Source organism: Thermobia domestica, chromosome 4 (assembly GCF_964235325.1).
Source record: "Thermobia domestica chromosome 4, izTheDome1.hap1.1, whole genome shotgun sequence".
Classification (NCBI taxonomy): Eukaryota; Metazoa; Arthropoda; class Insecta; order Zygentoma; family Lepismatidae; genus Thermobia; species Thermobia domestica.
Window position 1 is genome coordinate 230,240,399 of NC_137457.1, and position 15,221 is coordinate 230,255,619.

The following is a 15,221-nucleotide window of genomic DNA, read 5'->3' on the forward strand; positions in this document are numbered from 1 at the left end:
AACATTCAGCACTCAAAACAGAATTAAACGCAGTCACAGAAGTTCACTGAAAAACCCAAGCTTGAACACTCTTATGTTCCTAATCACCAATGGACCACCTGTAGCGGAATTTCCATACTGGAAAGCTGTAGCCGCTTTTGAGAAGATGAAGCAGAGACGAAAGTAACTTTTCAATTGTGTTTGTACATAGTGTAAATAGTTAAACAAGAAATGTACTGTTATCCTGATGAAAAAACTGCCAGGTTTTTGTCTGTGTTATACAAGAATGTAGTGTTACCACTTATTAAAAGAAAAACTGCCAAATTCTTTTCTGAAAACTGTGTACGAGAATTTAATATAAAAACGGTGTGATGCTTATGTGGTAGGTAAGTACTGTGCATTTTTAAAAAAATATTTAAAATATTTATTAATATATTTTGTAATTGATCAGAATTTCATTGATAAGTTCATTTTAGTAATTGACTTGCAAATTTTGTTTGTTGATTCGCAAATTTCTGTATTGAGAGTCAATTTGACTCGCAAAAATTTGAGTCTAGCGCAAGCTCTGGATCATAGATACACAACATAATTGAAAACTTGTAGGTTCGAACAAAGTCTTATAAAAAACATTCTTATGTTAGGTTGCACCTTTCTTCTTCTTCTTCTGCATTCGCCACTCGGACATTAAATAATCAATCGAATTCTGAACTCATATTGACTGTCGATAATCATGGCCACGATGCAATCGCGATCCAGATGCTTTAAACGCTTAAGATGATGGCTGTCTAATTTCCGTCTGGTAGAAATGACATCTTTGGTCTTGTTTCTCTATATTTTTTTTTCAAATCATTTTGAAAGAATTGGCGTCGTTGTTACTTGTGTGCTACTCCTGGTACTCATGGATGGAAAGTATATAGTTCTTTTTTTTCTTTTTGATCTTTTCATTGATGTTGTGATATTGCCTAATAGTAGGCGTCCTCTAAAGGCAAGAACTCTTCTGAATCTTCACGAACTCCGTCCATACTTTTCAAATGAGCTGTATTACGGGAAGTACTGCATGACATTACAGTTAACATATTCTGACAAATTTCATCAGCAGACGTCTCAGAATTGGGATTTCTAAGGAAACGGAATCTAACTGAAGTAAATTAGATAGCATGTTAAATACCTTAATTTACACTTGGTCAATGATTGGACTATTTGCCTTAGCTTTGTGCTCCGAGTCAGATGAAAGAAAGGTATCGTATTGGCAACCTAATGCAAAGTAATTTTTCCGGTCACATCGCAAGCTTCTTTGTTATGCTGCATCCTGCAGAAACAAGAGTTAGCATTTGATTTAGGCGATGAGGAACTGGAAATCAGGTGATGGTGATGATCTGACTTTATGCACATGTACTCTAAGAGAATGAATTGCGCTTACTTCCCTGGTATAGGAAGGCTTATACAAGATGTTATTCGGTGCTCTCCATAGATTGCGCTATTTCCGTTGCCTTTGTGAAAGTTAAATCACTTCATCGCCCACTCCATGAATGAGGAATGAGGTTTTTTGCTGAGCAACGGATTGTAAGGCAATGTTTAATCTCAATCTTTTCTCTACTATTTGCTATACAGCTGAAACTTATACACGCTATACTGCTATTACTTTTACTATTAAAATAACTACTTCCAAACTAAGGTACTCTTTATTTACGGACACGGGTACATGCACACAAACTTCAGAACACTTTACTAAATTTTATCCCCATGCTACTAAATAATATTCTTCACAGTACTTCTAACAAGCCCACTTGCATACTCCAACTTCATTCTTGCTGCCACGAACTCTTTGATCCATGCCAAAGCCAGCCATCCTCATGCTCATCACAGAGTATTGACAGTAGTCACACTCTTCACAGACTACTTGCTATACCACATTCTCCACAGATTACTCACTATTTAACTCTTCCACATTCTTCACAGATTATTTCCTATTACACTCTTCCACATTCTTCACAGACTACTATTCACTATTACACTCTTTCACATTCTTCACAGATTATTCACTATTACACTCTTCCCCCGTTTTGTTTTTTTTTTTTTTTTTTTTTTTTTTTTTTTTTTTTTACAATGACAATCTATTAGGTGGTCTCCTGATCCTTCCGGATCTTCTTGGTAGCTGCCAATCTTGCTGCTCTGCTGATGTTCTGACACCTCCTGGATATCTTGTTGGTAGCTGCCTATCTGGGTCTCGTACTGGTGTTCTGCCATCTTCTGGGTGTTGTCTTGGTAGGTGTTGATCTTGCTCTCTGACTGATGTTCTGTCACTTTCTGAATTTATGTTTGGACTTCTAGGCAGTTGTACATCTTCCACTGCTGCGTCTGCGAGCGGGTTCTTTCGGCAAGGAAACCATATATCCTCCTGACATTTTCTTGGCATGTTATCTTCTCGGTCTTCCTTTGCTTGCGGAAAAATTATTTGATGTCGATGGCACTTCCGTATTTTTCCTTGTATGCTTACCAAAAATACGACTGGGCTCATCTGCCTGACCAGTTCGCCTTTGATAAATTTAGGAAAACGATCGCGATAGTTCTTCACCCAGACCACTTCATTCTTTTCTTGTTGCTCCACTTTTTTCCTGTCTTTCTTGCCGCGTTCAAACACTCCCTTCTGTACAACATTAAACATTGTGCGTGGTTGGAAATTTAACATCAATTCCGCTGGTGGTTTCCCTGTTGCCTTACTCGGTGTGAATCGAAGCATGTATAATATTTCTTTCAGCTTATGCTCTCCTAATCTACGGTTCCATGTATATTTATTGTCTAAAAACTGTTTTCTTAAAAGCTGCTTTACTGTCTGCACGGCTTTTTCAGCGATTCCATTGCTTTCTGGGTTGTATGGTGGAGTTAGCACTGCCTTGATGTCTCTTTCCTTTAGGTATGTCGTGAACTCAAATGATGTGAAAGGAGGTCCGTTATCTGATACTAAAGTCTTTGGATACCCGAAGATTTGAAAAAACTCGTCTAACTTTTGTTTAGTTTCAGATGCTGTCGTTGAATTTACATTCCACACTTGGATCCATTTTGAATAACTGTCCACTAACAGCAAAAATTTAGATCCCACACAATCAAAGTGATCTACATGCACTCTTCCCATCGGTTGTGCTTCTGCTTTCCAACTACTATATTGATTTTTCGAGTTATTCCTATGCATGCTATTACACGTTTCACAAAATTCGCTCATTTTTTTGATATCACGGTCTAAACCTGGCCACCAAACTGCTTCCTTAGCTACAGCCAGCATTCTCCAAGCACCTAGGTGATTCCTGTGTAACTGTTCCAGATACTTCTTCCTTAACTTATGTGGGAGTACAGTTTTGCCTTCCATAATCACACATTTGTTCACAACTGAAAGTCTTTGCTTGTTGTTAAAGAATGTTCTTAACTCTGTAGTATTATGTTCTTCCTTCAACTTCCTGGGCCAGCCTTTTATTATCCATTCTCGCACCTGACATAATAGTCGGTCTTCTTCCGATGCCTCCATGACTTCTTGGAGCGTTAATGGTGCCAACATTATTTGGCTTATGAACTCTTTTTCGTCTATTTTTACATCCACTGGTGCCTCATTAATCGGTAGTCTGGATAGGAAATCTGCTACTTCCACTTGCTTACTATAAAGGATTTTGAAGTCGTACGAAGACAAGAACAGCATCCATCGTTGGAGTCTTGGTGAAGCTGCGTCTGGAATAGCCTTTTCTCCGAATATGATCTTGACTGGCATAGAATCTGTAATAATTGTAAAACGTCTACCGAACAAATATTTATGAAATTTCTTTACTCCGTGTATTATCGCTAATGCTTCTCTTTCGAACTGGGCATAGTTACGTTCTGCATTGCTCAATGTCGCTGACGTACACGCTACCGTCTTCAACTTGTTATTCACTTTGTTACACAGCATAGCGCCGATTCCATCCTGTGATGCATCCGTAACGAGTACCACCTCTTCCTTCTCATCAAATGGGTGTAGTATTTCCGCCTTCTTCAGGAGTTCTTTCGCTTGTGTAAATTCTTGTGCATGTCGTTCATCCCAACACCATATGGCTCCTTTTCTTAGTAATGCATACAATGACGGGATTTTTGACGCTAAGCCAGGTAGTTGTCTATGGTAAAATGAAAGCATGCCTAGGAAGGCCTTCAGTTGCGTTACATTCGTCGGTTCGGGACATTTCATGATCGCTTCCACCTTATCTTCCATTGGTTTAATTCCTTCTGGACTAATATGATGTCCCAAATACTCTATTTCCTGTTTGAAGAAAACACACTTGTCTCCCCGCAGTCTGATATTCAGATCCTTGAACTTTTGTAGAAGTATTCGTGTCTTTTCGTAACAATCAAACGTATCTTTTCCCCATATTATCACATCATCCAAGAAACATGCAGCCCACGGTAAATCTTGTAACACTGACTCCATAAACTTTTGAAAAATTTGTGCTGCACAGCTCAACCCAAATGCTAGTCTTTTGTGTTGGTACAAGCCCCAAGGTGTGTTCAGCGTCATGTATTTTAATGAATTTTCATGGATCAACAATTGTTGGTACGCCTGCTTTAAATCACACAATACGAAACAATGGGCACCCTTCAACTTGTTCATTAAGTCTTCAATGCGTGGTAGTGGGTACGATACTTTTTCCAGAACTTTGTTTACCGTCACGCGAAAGTCCCAGCATAACCTGATGCTTCCATCTTTTTTTCTCGCTAATACCAGTGGCGTCGCCCAATCAGAATAATCCACTTGGGTCAAAATTCCTTGTTGCACTAACTTGTCTAACTCATCTTTCACTTGTGGTTTCAAACTTACCGGTATTTCGTATGCCTTCTTGAAAATTGGTACCGCTTCTTCTTTCACTGGTAATACCACTTTGTACCCTTTAACTGGTGTGTTTAAGTCTCCCTCAAACACTTCTTTGAACTCATCTTTGATTTTACTTGCTAAGTTGTCAGCTACAGTTGCGTCATCTGTTCCTATCGAAGCAATATTACTACTAAACTGTTCTTTCCAACAAGGCCAAAGTATATTGATCCATGAACGTCCCACAATTGGTTGGTTTAGTTTAGCATCCAGTACATATAATGGTAACTGCCACTTACTACTTTTCCACTGCACTTCCACCATTATTTTACCTTTAGTGTCTAACGGTCTACCATCGGCATTGCATAATTTAATGGCATCCGATACTACTTGTTTGTTGGGGAAATGTTCGTTGCATGCATCTCTACTGATTACTGACACCGCGGCACCGGTATCTAGTTCAAAAAACACTGTCTTACCGTCACATTTTAGCGGTATGTTACATAAGTCCTTGCGTTTACCGTCTGGTACGTCCATTGCCAATAATTCAACGATATTATCTAAGTTTTCTTCCTGCATTACTGACGTTTCTGGGGTAGTCACTTTAATTTCTTTCACTTTTTCTGTTACTTCTTCTGCGTCAATAGTCCCTTGTACTTCGTGTCTTTTAAAACACATTTTCTGAAAATGGCCTTGTACACCACAAAAATTACACTTCACATATTTCGCAGGACAGGAGTATTTGTTATGTTGTTTTCCGCACTTACCACACACAAATTTACCCTTGTACCGTTCTGCTTTGTTACTATTTCCACTGTTACTACTGTACCTTACCTGTGTTTGATTTTGCTTATTTGGCTTACCTTGACAATGACTCAACACATTCACCTGACCGACCTCTTCGAATTCTTTCTTTCTCATGATTGCCATGTCGTTACCAATAGTTTCCGCTTGCACTGCCATTTGAACAGCTACTGTGAAGGTCATATTGTCTTCTGCTAACAATCTCTTACGCACATTATCGTCGTTGAGACCATATATAAACTGATCCCGTAATGCTTCTTCTAAAAATGTGCCGAATTTACACAATGCTGCTTGCTGTCTCAACGTGGCTACAAATTCGGTAACGGACTGACCTTGTGACTGTTGAATAAATCTGAATTTGTACCGTTCTGAAATTGTGTTGAGTTTTGGTCGGAAGTGTAACACTAACTTGTCTTTGATTTTTGCGTAGGTCAGATCTTGTATCTTTTCCGGTTCACAAATGTCTCTCAATAGTTTGTATGTTTTTGCCCCGATAGACGCGATCAATGTAGGCACTTTCTTTGCGGCCGGTAACTCCATGGCTATGCAGAATTGATCAAACCTGTCCAAATAATCACTTATTTCCTGGTCTTCCACCTCAAATGCTTCAAAAAGTTTGGAACCTGCCATATTGTAAATCCTTTTACCTCGTCGCCACTGCTATACTGCTGAAACTTATACACGCTATACTGCTATTACTTTTACTATTAAAATAACTACTTCCAAACTAAGGTACTCTTTATTTACGGACACGGGTACATGCACACAAACTTCAGAACACTTTACTAAATTTTATCCCCATGCTACTAAATAATATTCTTCACAGTACTTCTAACAAGCCCACTTGCATACTCCAACTTCATTCTTGCTGCCACGAACTCTTTGACCCATGCCAAAGCCAGCCATCCTCATGCTCATCACAGAGTATTGACAGTAGTCACACTCTTCACAGACTACTTGCTATACCACATTCTCCACAGATTACTCACTATTTAACTCTTCCACATTCTTCACAGATTATTTCCTATTACACTCTTCCACATTCTTCACAGACTACTATTCACTATTACACTCTTTCACATTCTTCACAGATTATTCACTATTACACTATTGTTCCTCCTTCGCAATTTTGTCGTGGGACTATACTCAAGAGGATTTCTTTGTCGGTACGCATCTTCCCGAGTCTGTGTCTCACAAAGGACGTTTGGTGTATATTTCTTGCTGAATTTACCATCAACCATGCAAGGTGATGTTACCTGCGAACTCACACATGGGTTATGTATCATGTTTTTCGTGATTACGTCAAAGAGTATGTGACCACTGTCTAGATTTGGAAGTTCCGCTGAAATAGCATTGTCGATATCAGTGAGTTGTATTTTCGTTTTCAGCCACTAATATATATTTTCGAGTAGTCCCATTTTCTGCCATTCAATGGTATGTATCCATGCTACTGATTCCCTGGAAACTTTCTTTCGTCAGGAGATCTATCAGCTTATCTACTTCCAGTTTAAATACCTTTGCTGTAATATCCTGTAGAAGTGGCAATGTTCGTCGGTGAAAACAAGTTGTCTTGCATTTCTGGCAAGTTTGGCTTGCAAGTAAACACAATGAAAAGCAAGGGACACTCATAATTCCGTACACATGTCATTGCATTGTGAGTTTACTCGTGCATATGTCTTAAGATGCCAGTGAAAGTGAAAGCCAGAATGCCTGTTTAACCGATGTCGGCACAGTTCCTGTCTGAATTAACACCATATCGTAAATGTGTATACTAAGCATGTCTCAATTTGCTCTGGTTCAGTCTAATATATAGAATATTTCCTTATTTATCTTTATGTACATATCAACCAAAAATCTGTATCAATTTCCCAAAATGTAAGAAGTAATTCGTCTGAGATCTAATGAAATGAGTAGAAGTCTGTTGCTGTGACCTTTCTTCATATTGCTACATTAGTTATGGGATAAACTTTTTAGACGAGAAAATGCTAACCATTTCCACCCCATGAAAGCATGAGACGACACTACAATATTAGCGGTGTGCTTCATTTACTCGTTCATTTCGTTTGACTTCAATTCTATCACAATGGCGTTGGAAGTTGTCCCTCAACATAATTAACTGCTCGGGAGTTGAATCTTCTTGCGTGTTTTCTTTGTATTTTCTTCTATCCAATATTCTGTGATACCTGCTCAGCATTTTTTCCATCGATTCTTAAAAAAATTGACGTAATCACTGACACTGTGTAGTATTCTTTCCAATGACTTAACGATATATCAATTAATACCTTGAAGAACACTGTATCATATGTAGAGCTTAGATTGTTCATCTCCAGTAAAGAGAAGCTGCAGAAACTTGTACTCACCAGCAGCAAGAATAAGAAATCTTAATACATGATAAACTTGTTCTTGAACTTAGAAAGTAGATTGAAAGCCTTGCTAACTAATAGTTGCTTCAAAATACGTAATTTGGAAGAAATTACTGCAATCATTGTAGCATCGCATTTTCTTCATGAATTGCCTTGAATATGGATGGTTTCAATCAAAGAGAGACTTCTGGAGTTCGGAAGGTGGTGTTAATGCCTTAAATTTCGCATTTTCATTGGCGTAACACATACCAGGTGTCTCCTCATTGAATTTAAGGAGACGACAATATTCGCAACTGATGATCATTGAACTGACGGATGACGCTCAAAATTAGTGATTCATTGAAGATACTTGAAGAACAGTAATCACATGGCAAATTTTCAAAATATTTCCAACTCTTTGATCGATATCTCGACTTTGAATTAGTATAGTCATTGTCTTTAGCTGATGTCCCGTCTTTTCTCCTTTGCGCATCCCATCTTGAACTATGCTCCTGTTCAGTTTTCCATTCCCTGATAGTTATTATTCCGTTTCTCTCGTTCGTTTCCTTTCTGGCATTGTATGATTTATTTTGAAAGTCTACGTAAAAACAATGAAAAACGAAAAATAATATACAAGACTCGTAAAACTAAAATAATAGAATTAAAATATTAAAATACAAGCATTAATGGAGTAAATAATGATGGTCCTGGGACTAATGTGATTTATTTTTTAAAAAAGGTTTGGCCTGAAAAATTTTTCTTCCATATTTCTCCATCTTCAGCTTCCTTCTTTTCTTCTATTTTTTAAATCATTGATCAGTCGTATTCTTTTTCCTATTTCTTGCTTTCCCTCTATGGCGGTATGGGAGAAGACAATTTCTTCGCAAGATATGTCTAATCCAATTGGCCTTCTTACGAAGGATGCTGGCCAAAAATGTCCTCTTCTCTTCTGCAAGTTTTAGAACATGTTCGTTTGTTACTCTCTCCTACCCATTTTAAATCTTCGTTTGTTATTTTCTCCATTTTCCACCAACACCACAATTCGAAGTTTCCTAAATATTTCTCCTGTAACTTCTGTAATGTTCAAGTCTTCGAACCATGCATTCCAATACTCCATATATAGCACTTGACCAGTTTCTTCCTTAGTCCAGTATAAAGCCTGCTAGTTAAGAGTGATGTTTTTTGTTGAATGCTTCCTTGGCTACGGCAATTCTTGACCTGATGTCTTTGGTGCAGTAAGCGTCTCTCGTCAAAATACTTCCCAGATATTTGAAGTGATCGATCTTTCCAAGGGATATTCTCATGATTTTTGACTTTTCGAGATTGATTTCCATTCCATATTGTTTCCCAATGTCAACTATTTTGTCAATCATCTCCTGTAATTCTTTTTCGGTTCTATCTAAAATAACCGTGTCATCCACATACCTAATCTTGTTAATGATTTGCCCTTCACTTTTGAAGTCTTCAACTCCCATTAAAGCTTCCTTCATTAAGCACTCACTGTAAATCTTGGATAACTGAGGCCACATACTACGTTCTTGTCTGCTTCTCTTCCAAGCGCAACTTTACTCGTTGTCCTATGTACAGGCTGCGAATGAGTCGTGGTCTTTTAAGTTGACCCAGATTTCTTTAAGTATTTTCAAAGTTTGATCCAATTGACCCGGTCGAAAGCCTTTTGCCACTCGATGAAGCATAAACGCAACTCGTCCTTTATGTCAAGAACTTGTTCTGCTACAATTCTCATCAACTCAATAGCATCTCTGGCGCCTTTCCCTTTCCGGAATCTAAATTGATCATCCTTCAACATCTCTTCTATATTACTTTCCAGTAGCCTGCTCAGTATGCGCGCAATAACCTTTCCAATGTGAGAAATAAAGATAACGGTCTTGTGATCACTCCATTTCTTTGCCTGCTTTTTCTTTAGGTAATACAACCATTGTAACATCAACACAATCTTTTGGCTATTCTCCACTCAGATAGATTTCGTTAATAAGTGAAGTCAGTACTTTTATTGCATTGTCTCCTAATCCCTTGAGCAAATCTGCTGGCATGTCGTCGCCTCCAGTGGTCTTCTTCCTTCACATCTTTGATGGCTTGCACTATTTCACTTTCAACATACTGGGTTCTTTCTTTCTCTTCTTCTTTCTTCATCATTCACCTCTTCCTATGCTTCGATCGCAATATCTTTTGGGCGGTTATTCTAGTCATGTAGATCCTTTATGTATTCTTCCCAGATTCTAAGGATTCTTTGACGGTCAGTGACTACATAACTTTGGTGATCTTCGATTCCAAATATGTGTATCCTTCTGTTAGCTTTCTCTCCTAATTCTTATGTTTTCTGATACATCAGATCATATCTGCCGCGCCGCTGAAGTTCTATTATTTCTTCACATATGTATTCCATGTACTTCTCTTTGGTTTTGTCGGTCTCTCTTCTCAGTTCATTATTCAGGGTTCTGTATTCATTGATTTCTGTGGTTTTCGCCCTTCTGCATTTTTCCATCTTCTTAAGCATCAGTTCAACAACACACGATTTTCTCGGTGCTCTTTCCATCCTGGTGTTGCTGTTGTGGAGTGTATCTGGTAGAATCTGTTTAACTTTTTCCCGGCTATTTTCTACACTGCCTACCATATCGCACACTGCACAGAATTTTTCATCAGTCTCTTCTTTCCAATCACTGTTCATACTACTTAGTCGCTCTAAGTTCCACTTTCGTTATTTCCTCGCGGTTTTCTTTACTGACTTTAACCAGGTTTACAGTCCCGCCACTAGGAGATTGTGGTCCGAATCGATTTTCGCTCCTGATAGTGTCTTTACGTCTTGTATACTATTTCTAAAACGCTGTTTGACAAGAATGAAATCGATTTCGCGCTGTTTCTTATCTGCTGGACTTTTTCACATGTACAGCTTTTTTTTTTTTTTTTTTTTTTTTTTTTTTTTTTTTTGTTAAACCACATATTCGTCACTACCATATCATGTTGCCTACAGAAAACGATAAGCATCCCGCCCCATGAGTTTCCTTTATCTAGTCCAAATGATCCCACCACCTCATTCGCAACTCCTTCTCTCGCTATGTTCATGAAGTTTCCCATTACTATGGCGCTGACTTTACCTCTCTCCTCCTGAGGCAATATAAAAACTAATCTCATCATGGTCGGTTGTTGGCATATATACTTATATTATATGAGACTTGTAAACCTAAATTAATAGAAGTAATATATTAAAAGTAAGAATTAATGGAGTAAATGATGATTCAGCAAGCGAAATATAAGTAATCAAAATGAAATGATAAAAAACATCCTTGACCCAAATCACGACTTCACACCAAATATCATTTCAATTGGTTCTGCCGTTTAGTCATGATGCTATCACAACTTCGTAGTCATATTTATACATAGAGAAAAAATAATATGTAAATTGACTCTTCCTTCCTTAAAAGTAGAATTTTTGTTTCTTTAATAAAGGGTTTATCTACCAAGTTTCATCTCCCTAACATGAGGATTGCGAGATACATTATTTTTGATATACATTTTAAACCCCTATTCCCTGCTCTTTAGGATATGCATTTTAATGAAAGTAACACGATCAAAAAATCAACCCAAGCACAGTTCTAGCTATGTTCAAAAGTGCATAACGTCAAGTTTAATGTGGCCAATAAAAAGGTAGAAATTACCCTCTTAAATTGAAATTTTCGAAAACACTTGAGACACATGTCCGTTTATTTTTAATGAGGATTTTATTCACAGAGTTTCATCTTACAAATTTGAGGGGCTCGTAAGATACATCATTTTGTGTATAACCCCTTCCCCGTTAGGATACATATTTTAATCAAAGTGATATAATAGAAACCCAATTCGAGGTAGGTGGTAACTAAATTCATAAATTCATTTCAAACGGTTTACCCAGTTTTTCGTGACACAATCACAAACAAGATCACTTTTATTTATAGAAATACAATTTTAGTGTATACTTTTACCTTCTTGGGTAAACTCGTTTCTCTTAAATTCAGTAGCATGCGTCAGAGGGTTTGCAAAAACCATGTTTTTTTTTTAAAAAAAAAAACAACTAAAAAAAGATTTTTTTTCGGTTTAAACCTATTTTTTGATAAACAAGTTTTTTTTTGGTTTAAATAATTTCCTCTATGTATTTGTATTACATACAGACAGATATACGTTTGTTTCGCCTTGGTGTTGTTATGCAACCACGGGGTTATGTTGCAAGGAGTCACATAGGCTTAAAGCGGGATGCAAACCACTTCTCGGCTTACATCCGAGGGAAATTGTCCTCCATTTGGACTTGACACTGGACTAATTTGCCACAAATACGATGAGTCTGCCGACTCACTCACGAAGCACTCCTTATAAAAATATGCCGTACTGATTTTTACATACGATGATAGTTCTAATATAATTATCAAGAGTAATTTCAGATGGACGAAAAGATAAGCAGTTGCACAAGTGAAACCATTATATATAAATCGGAAAACTCCCGCCTTAGCCATTGGGAAAATCCCGTTATTGCTTGGTATGTAAAATTTTAAGATCAACGTATCATAATCAGTACGTTAAAACTGAGAGATTAAATTACAAATGTATTATGTAGATATCATTCAATAAAATTAAAACTGAAAATCCAATCCAAGCTAATATTGGAAGCTACGTAGATAGTCGATAAATTTTGCCAATTTTTATCAATATTTTAAGCAACCTTGGTTTCTTTAAAACAGGCATTCAGGCAAGCAGAAAAGTACAATTTGGTGTCGTTTCGTATGTTTAGGCTTAACATACTTACGTAATACTGAGGTTATCAAGGAGAAGACTTTTGTTTAAAGTGATATCCGAACCGCTACTTGGTTTACATTTGAAAGAAGGGTTGTGGTTCGACCGATAATCGAACATGGGACGCCTTGATTAAAAAGTGAAAAGGAGATTAAACTAATGCAGATGGTTTGATATGTGGAAACGTCACCATGAAGTTCATACAATGTAAAGCATTCTTCATTCTTTTTTTTTTTTTTTTTTTTTTTTTTTGTGGTTTAAACCAGGTTTTCTTTTCTTTTTTCTTTCTTTTTTAATAGCTAGTTTAAACCACCTAGGTTTAAACCAGCCAACCCTGATGCGTCAGATACGTACTTTAATTTATTAGATGAAAACTAGTTCGCAATATACGTATCACAGATTATAGAGAAAGAATATATATATATATATTTATTTCAAAGCCAGTTTATTCTTATATTTAAAAATTAATAAGCTTCTTAACATTCCTGTGTAAACAGTGTCTTTTCACCATCTATATTTCGGATACATTCATCGAGTATCCATCATTTCGATGAATGATATACAGTCTTAAGTCATGTTGTATAAAGAGTTCTTGCGAATTTTATCAATACGTAGTGGAGATTACCGAACTCCAACACAATGGAAACATTACTCTTTACTAAACGACCAGAGATTTAATTATATTTATATGTAAACAATTAAATATATTAATTCTTAACAAATAGCCTGTTTATTTTATTCTGTGGCAGGTATTCAAAAACACTAGCTTCTTCCAAAATTATCCTTAAAACGTGGTCACTATATAAATATATATTCTTAAAGATAAACTGGAGTATTATAATAAAATTTATATGCTTATAATTATTTTTACATTTGCTGGTAATCATATTATCTCAATCTCTCCTAAATTGCTTTTTCTGAGTATTTATTTTTGGATTTCTTGTCCTAATATAACATGCTTCAAAAACATTTCTTTCCATTGAAGATAATGCACAGTAATATCCAATACATTATGTTTCATTAATTGGAGCTGCTTACACAACCAAAAGTGGCTCCCGTAAGTGCCCCTTTAATCTAGTGCTAATATTCCTTTTTGTCATTTCTATGTACTTATTGTCACATGAGCAAGAAATCCAGTAGACTGCACTCAAAATATTTCTCTATGCAAAATAAATCTTATACTACCCAAAGGTCTTTTCTAATTTGTTTTTAGATTGTTTAAGGTTTATCGTTTTTTGTTTTGTTTTTTTAATCTACAATAGAGACGTTTCATCCATTTTGTCTAGTTTTCTAATTTACACAGCTTTTCCCGTTTTTGAACCTATAAAAATGTTGTAAGCATGTTTTTGCCAATCATCCGAACTAATCAAAATGTAACCGTTAGCGAGACCAATATCAGTGATGTGTTTATTTTCTTTATTTAGATCTACTGTCAGACTCACTAATTTATACACTCTAATGAACATATTGATTTAGTAGCTAAGAACATAAGAAAAACACACTTTTAATATTTTTAGAACTCACCTTTTTGCACATATGGGTGAGTTTTAAATATTTTTTTTGTTACTCTATTAAGACTAATGGAATTGGCAAAAAGGAGTTGATAAAATTTCAAAAAAAAAAAAAAATAATAAATAAATAAATAAATAAATAAAATAAAATAAAAAATAAATTAATAAATTATTTTATTACTTATACAACGTTAGGAACATTTATTTAAATCCCCTTCACTCACCTCTATGCTCCTTGTAGTATAAAAATATTCAGCAAATCACACACGGCTTTTCTTCATCAGCAGATCAAGGCTTTTAATCAAACATGAGATGGAAAATCAAGCATGATCGTATCTTTCACTGTATCAGCTTCTTGTAGAATTCCGTATGAAGGTAAATATTCACGAGGTATAAGTATTATGCATATACGTAATTCCATAAGAATAATGAATATCAGTATGAGATTTTCCCATCTCATATTTAATTAGAAGCCTTGATTTCCTGATGGAGAAACCACCTAGGTATCTAGCTACTACAAGGAATGTGGAGGTTAAAAACTGACATAAGAACAGTCTCTCAAAATAATATACCTTTCTCAAGTCCATTAGGCGTGGTATATCGTCCTTAGTAAATGCTATCCATGTGTCAGTCACTCTCCTCAGCTTTTTAATTACCAGTTTAAAGTGTCCATTACTAATCGAAATTTGCAGAAGTATGACAGTAGAGCCACCTGAAGAACACAAAAACAAAAGAATGAAAACATTCGCTTTGACAGCATTACAAATATACTTATGTGCTTTTTCCTAAACAGAAAGAACGAACCAACAAATATAACCGATCTCCAAACAGAACATTTACATCATTTGAACTTTGTCGTCATACTGCGACTGAAACCACAAAATGGAACTAATACCGATTAAACGAGACGTCTGGAAACCCCATTGTAATGCCAGTCTTATACACCTTAGTTATGATTTCTTAAATTGGTTTGTGGTCGTT

At 36.3% G+C, this 15,221-nt stretch overlaps 1 protein-coding gene across 3 annotated transcripts in view; it reads right to left on the reverse strand.

Annotated features, from left to right (window-relative positions):
- Positions 1–15,221, reverse strand: part of LOC145683894 (centrosomal protein of 19 kDa-like) — a 35,711-nt gene that overhangs the window by 12,987 nt on the left and 7,503 nt on the right. For all 3 annotated transcript variants that reach the window (XM_081755547.1, XM_081755546.1, XM_081755545.1), the window contains exon 2: positions 14,813–14,952. The gene's annotated coding sequence lies outside the window, so the exon portion shown is untranslated. The remainder of the gene's footprint in view (positions 1–14,812; positions 14,953–15,221) is intronic.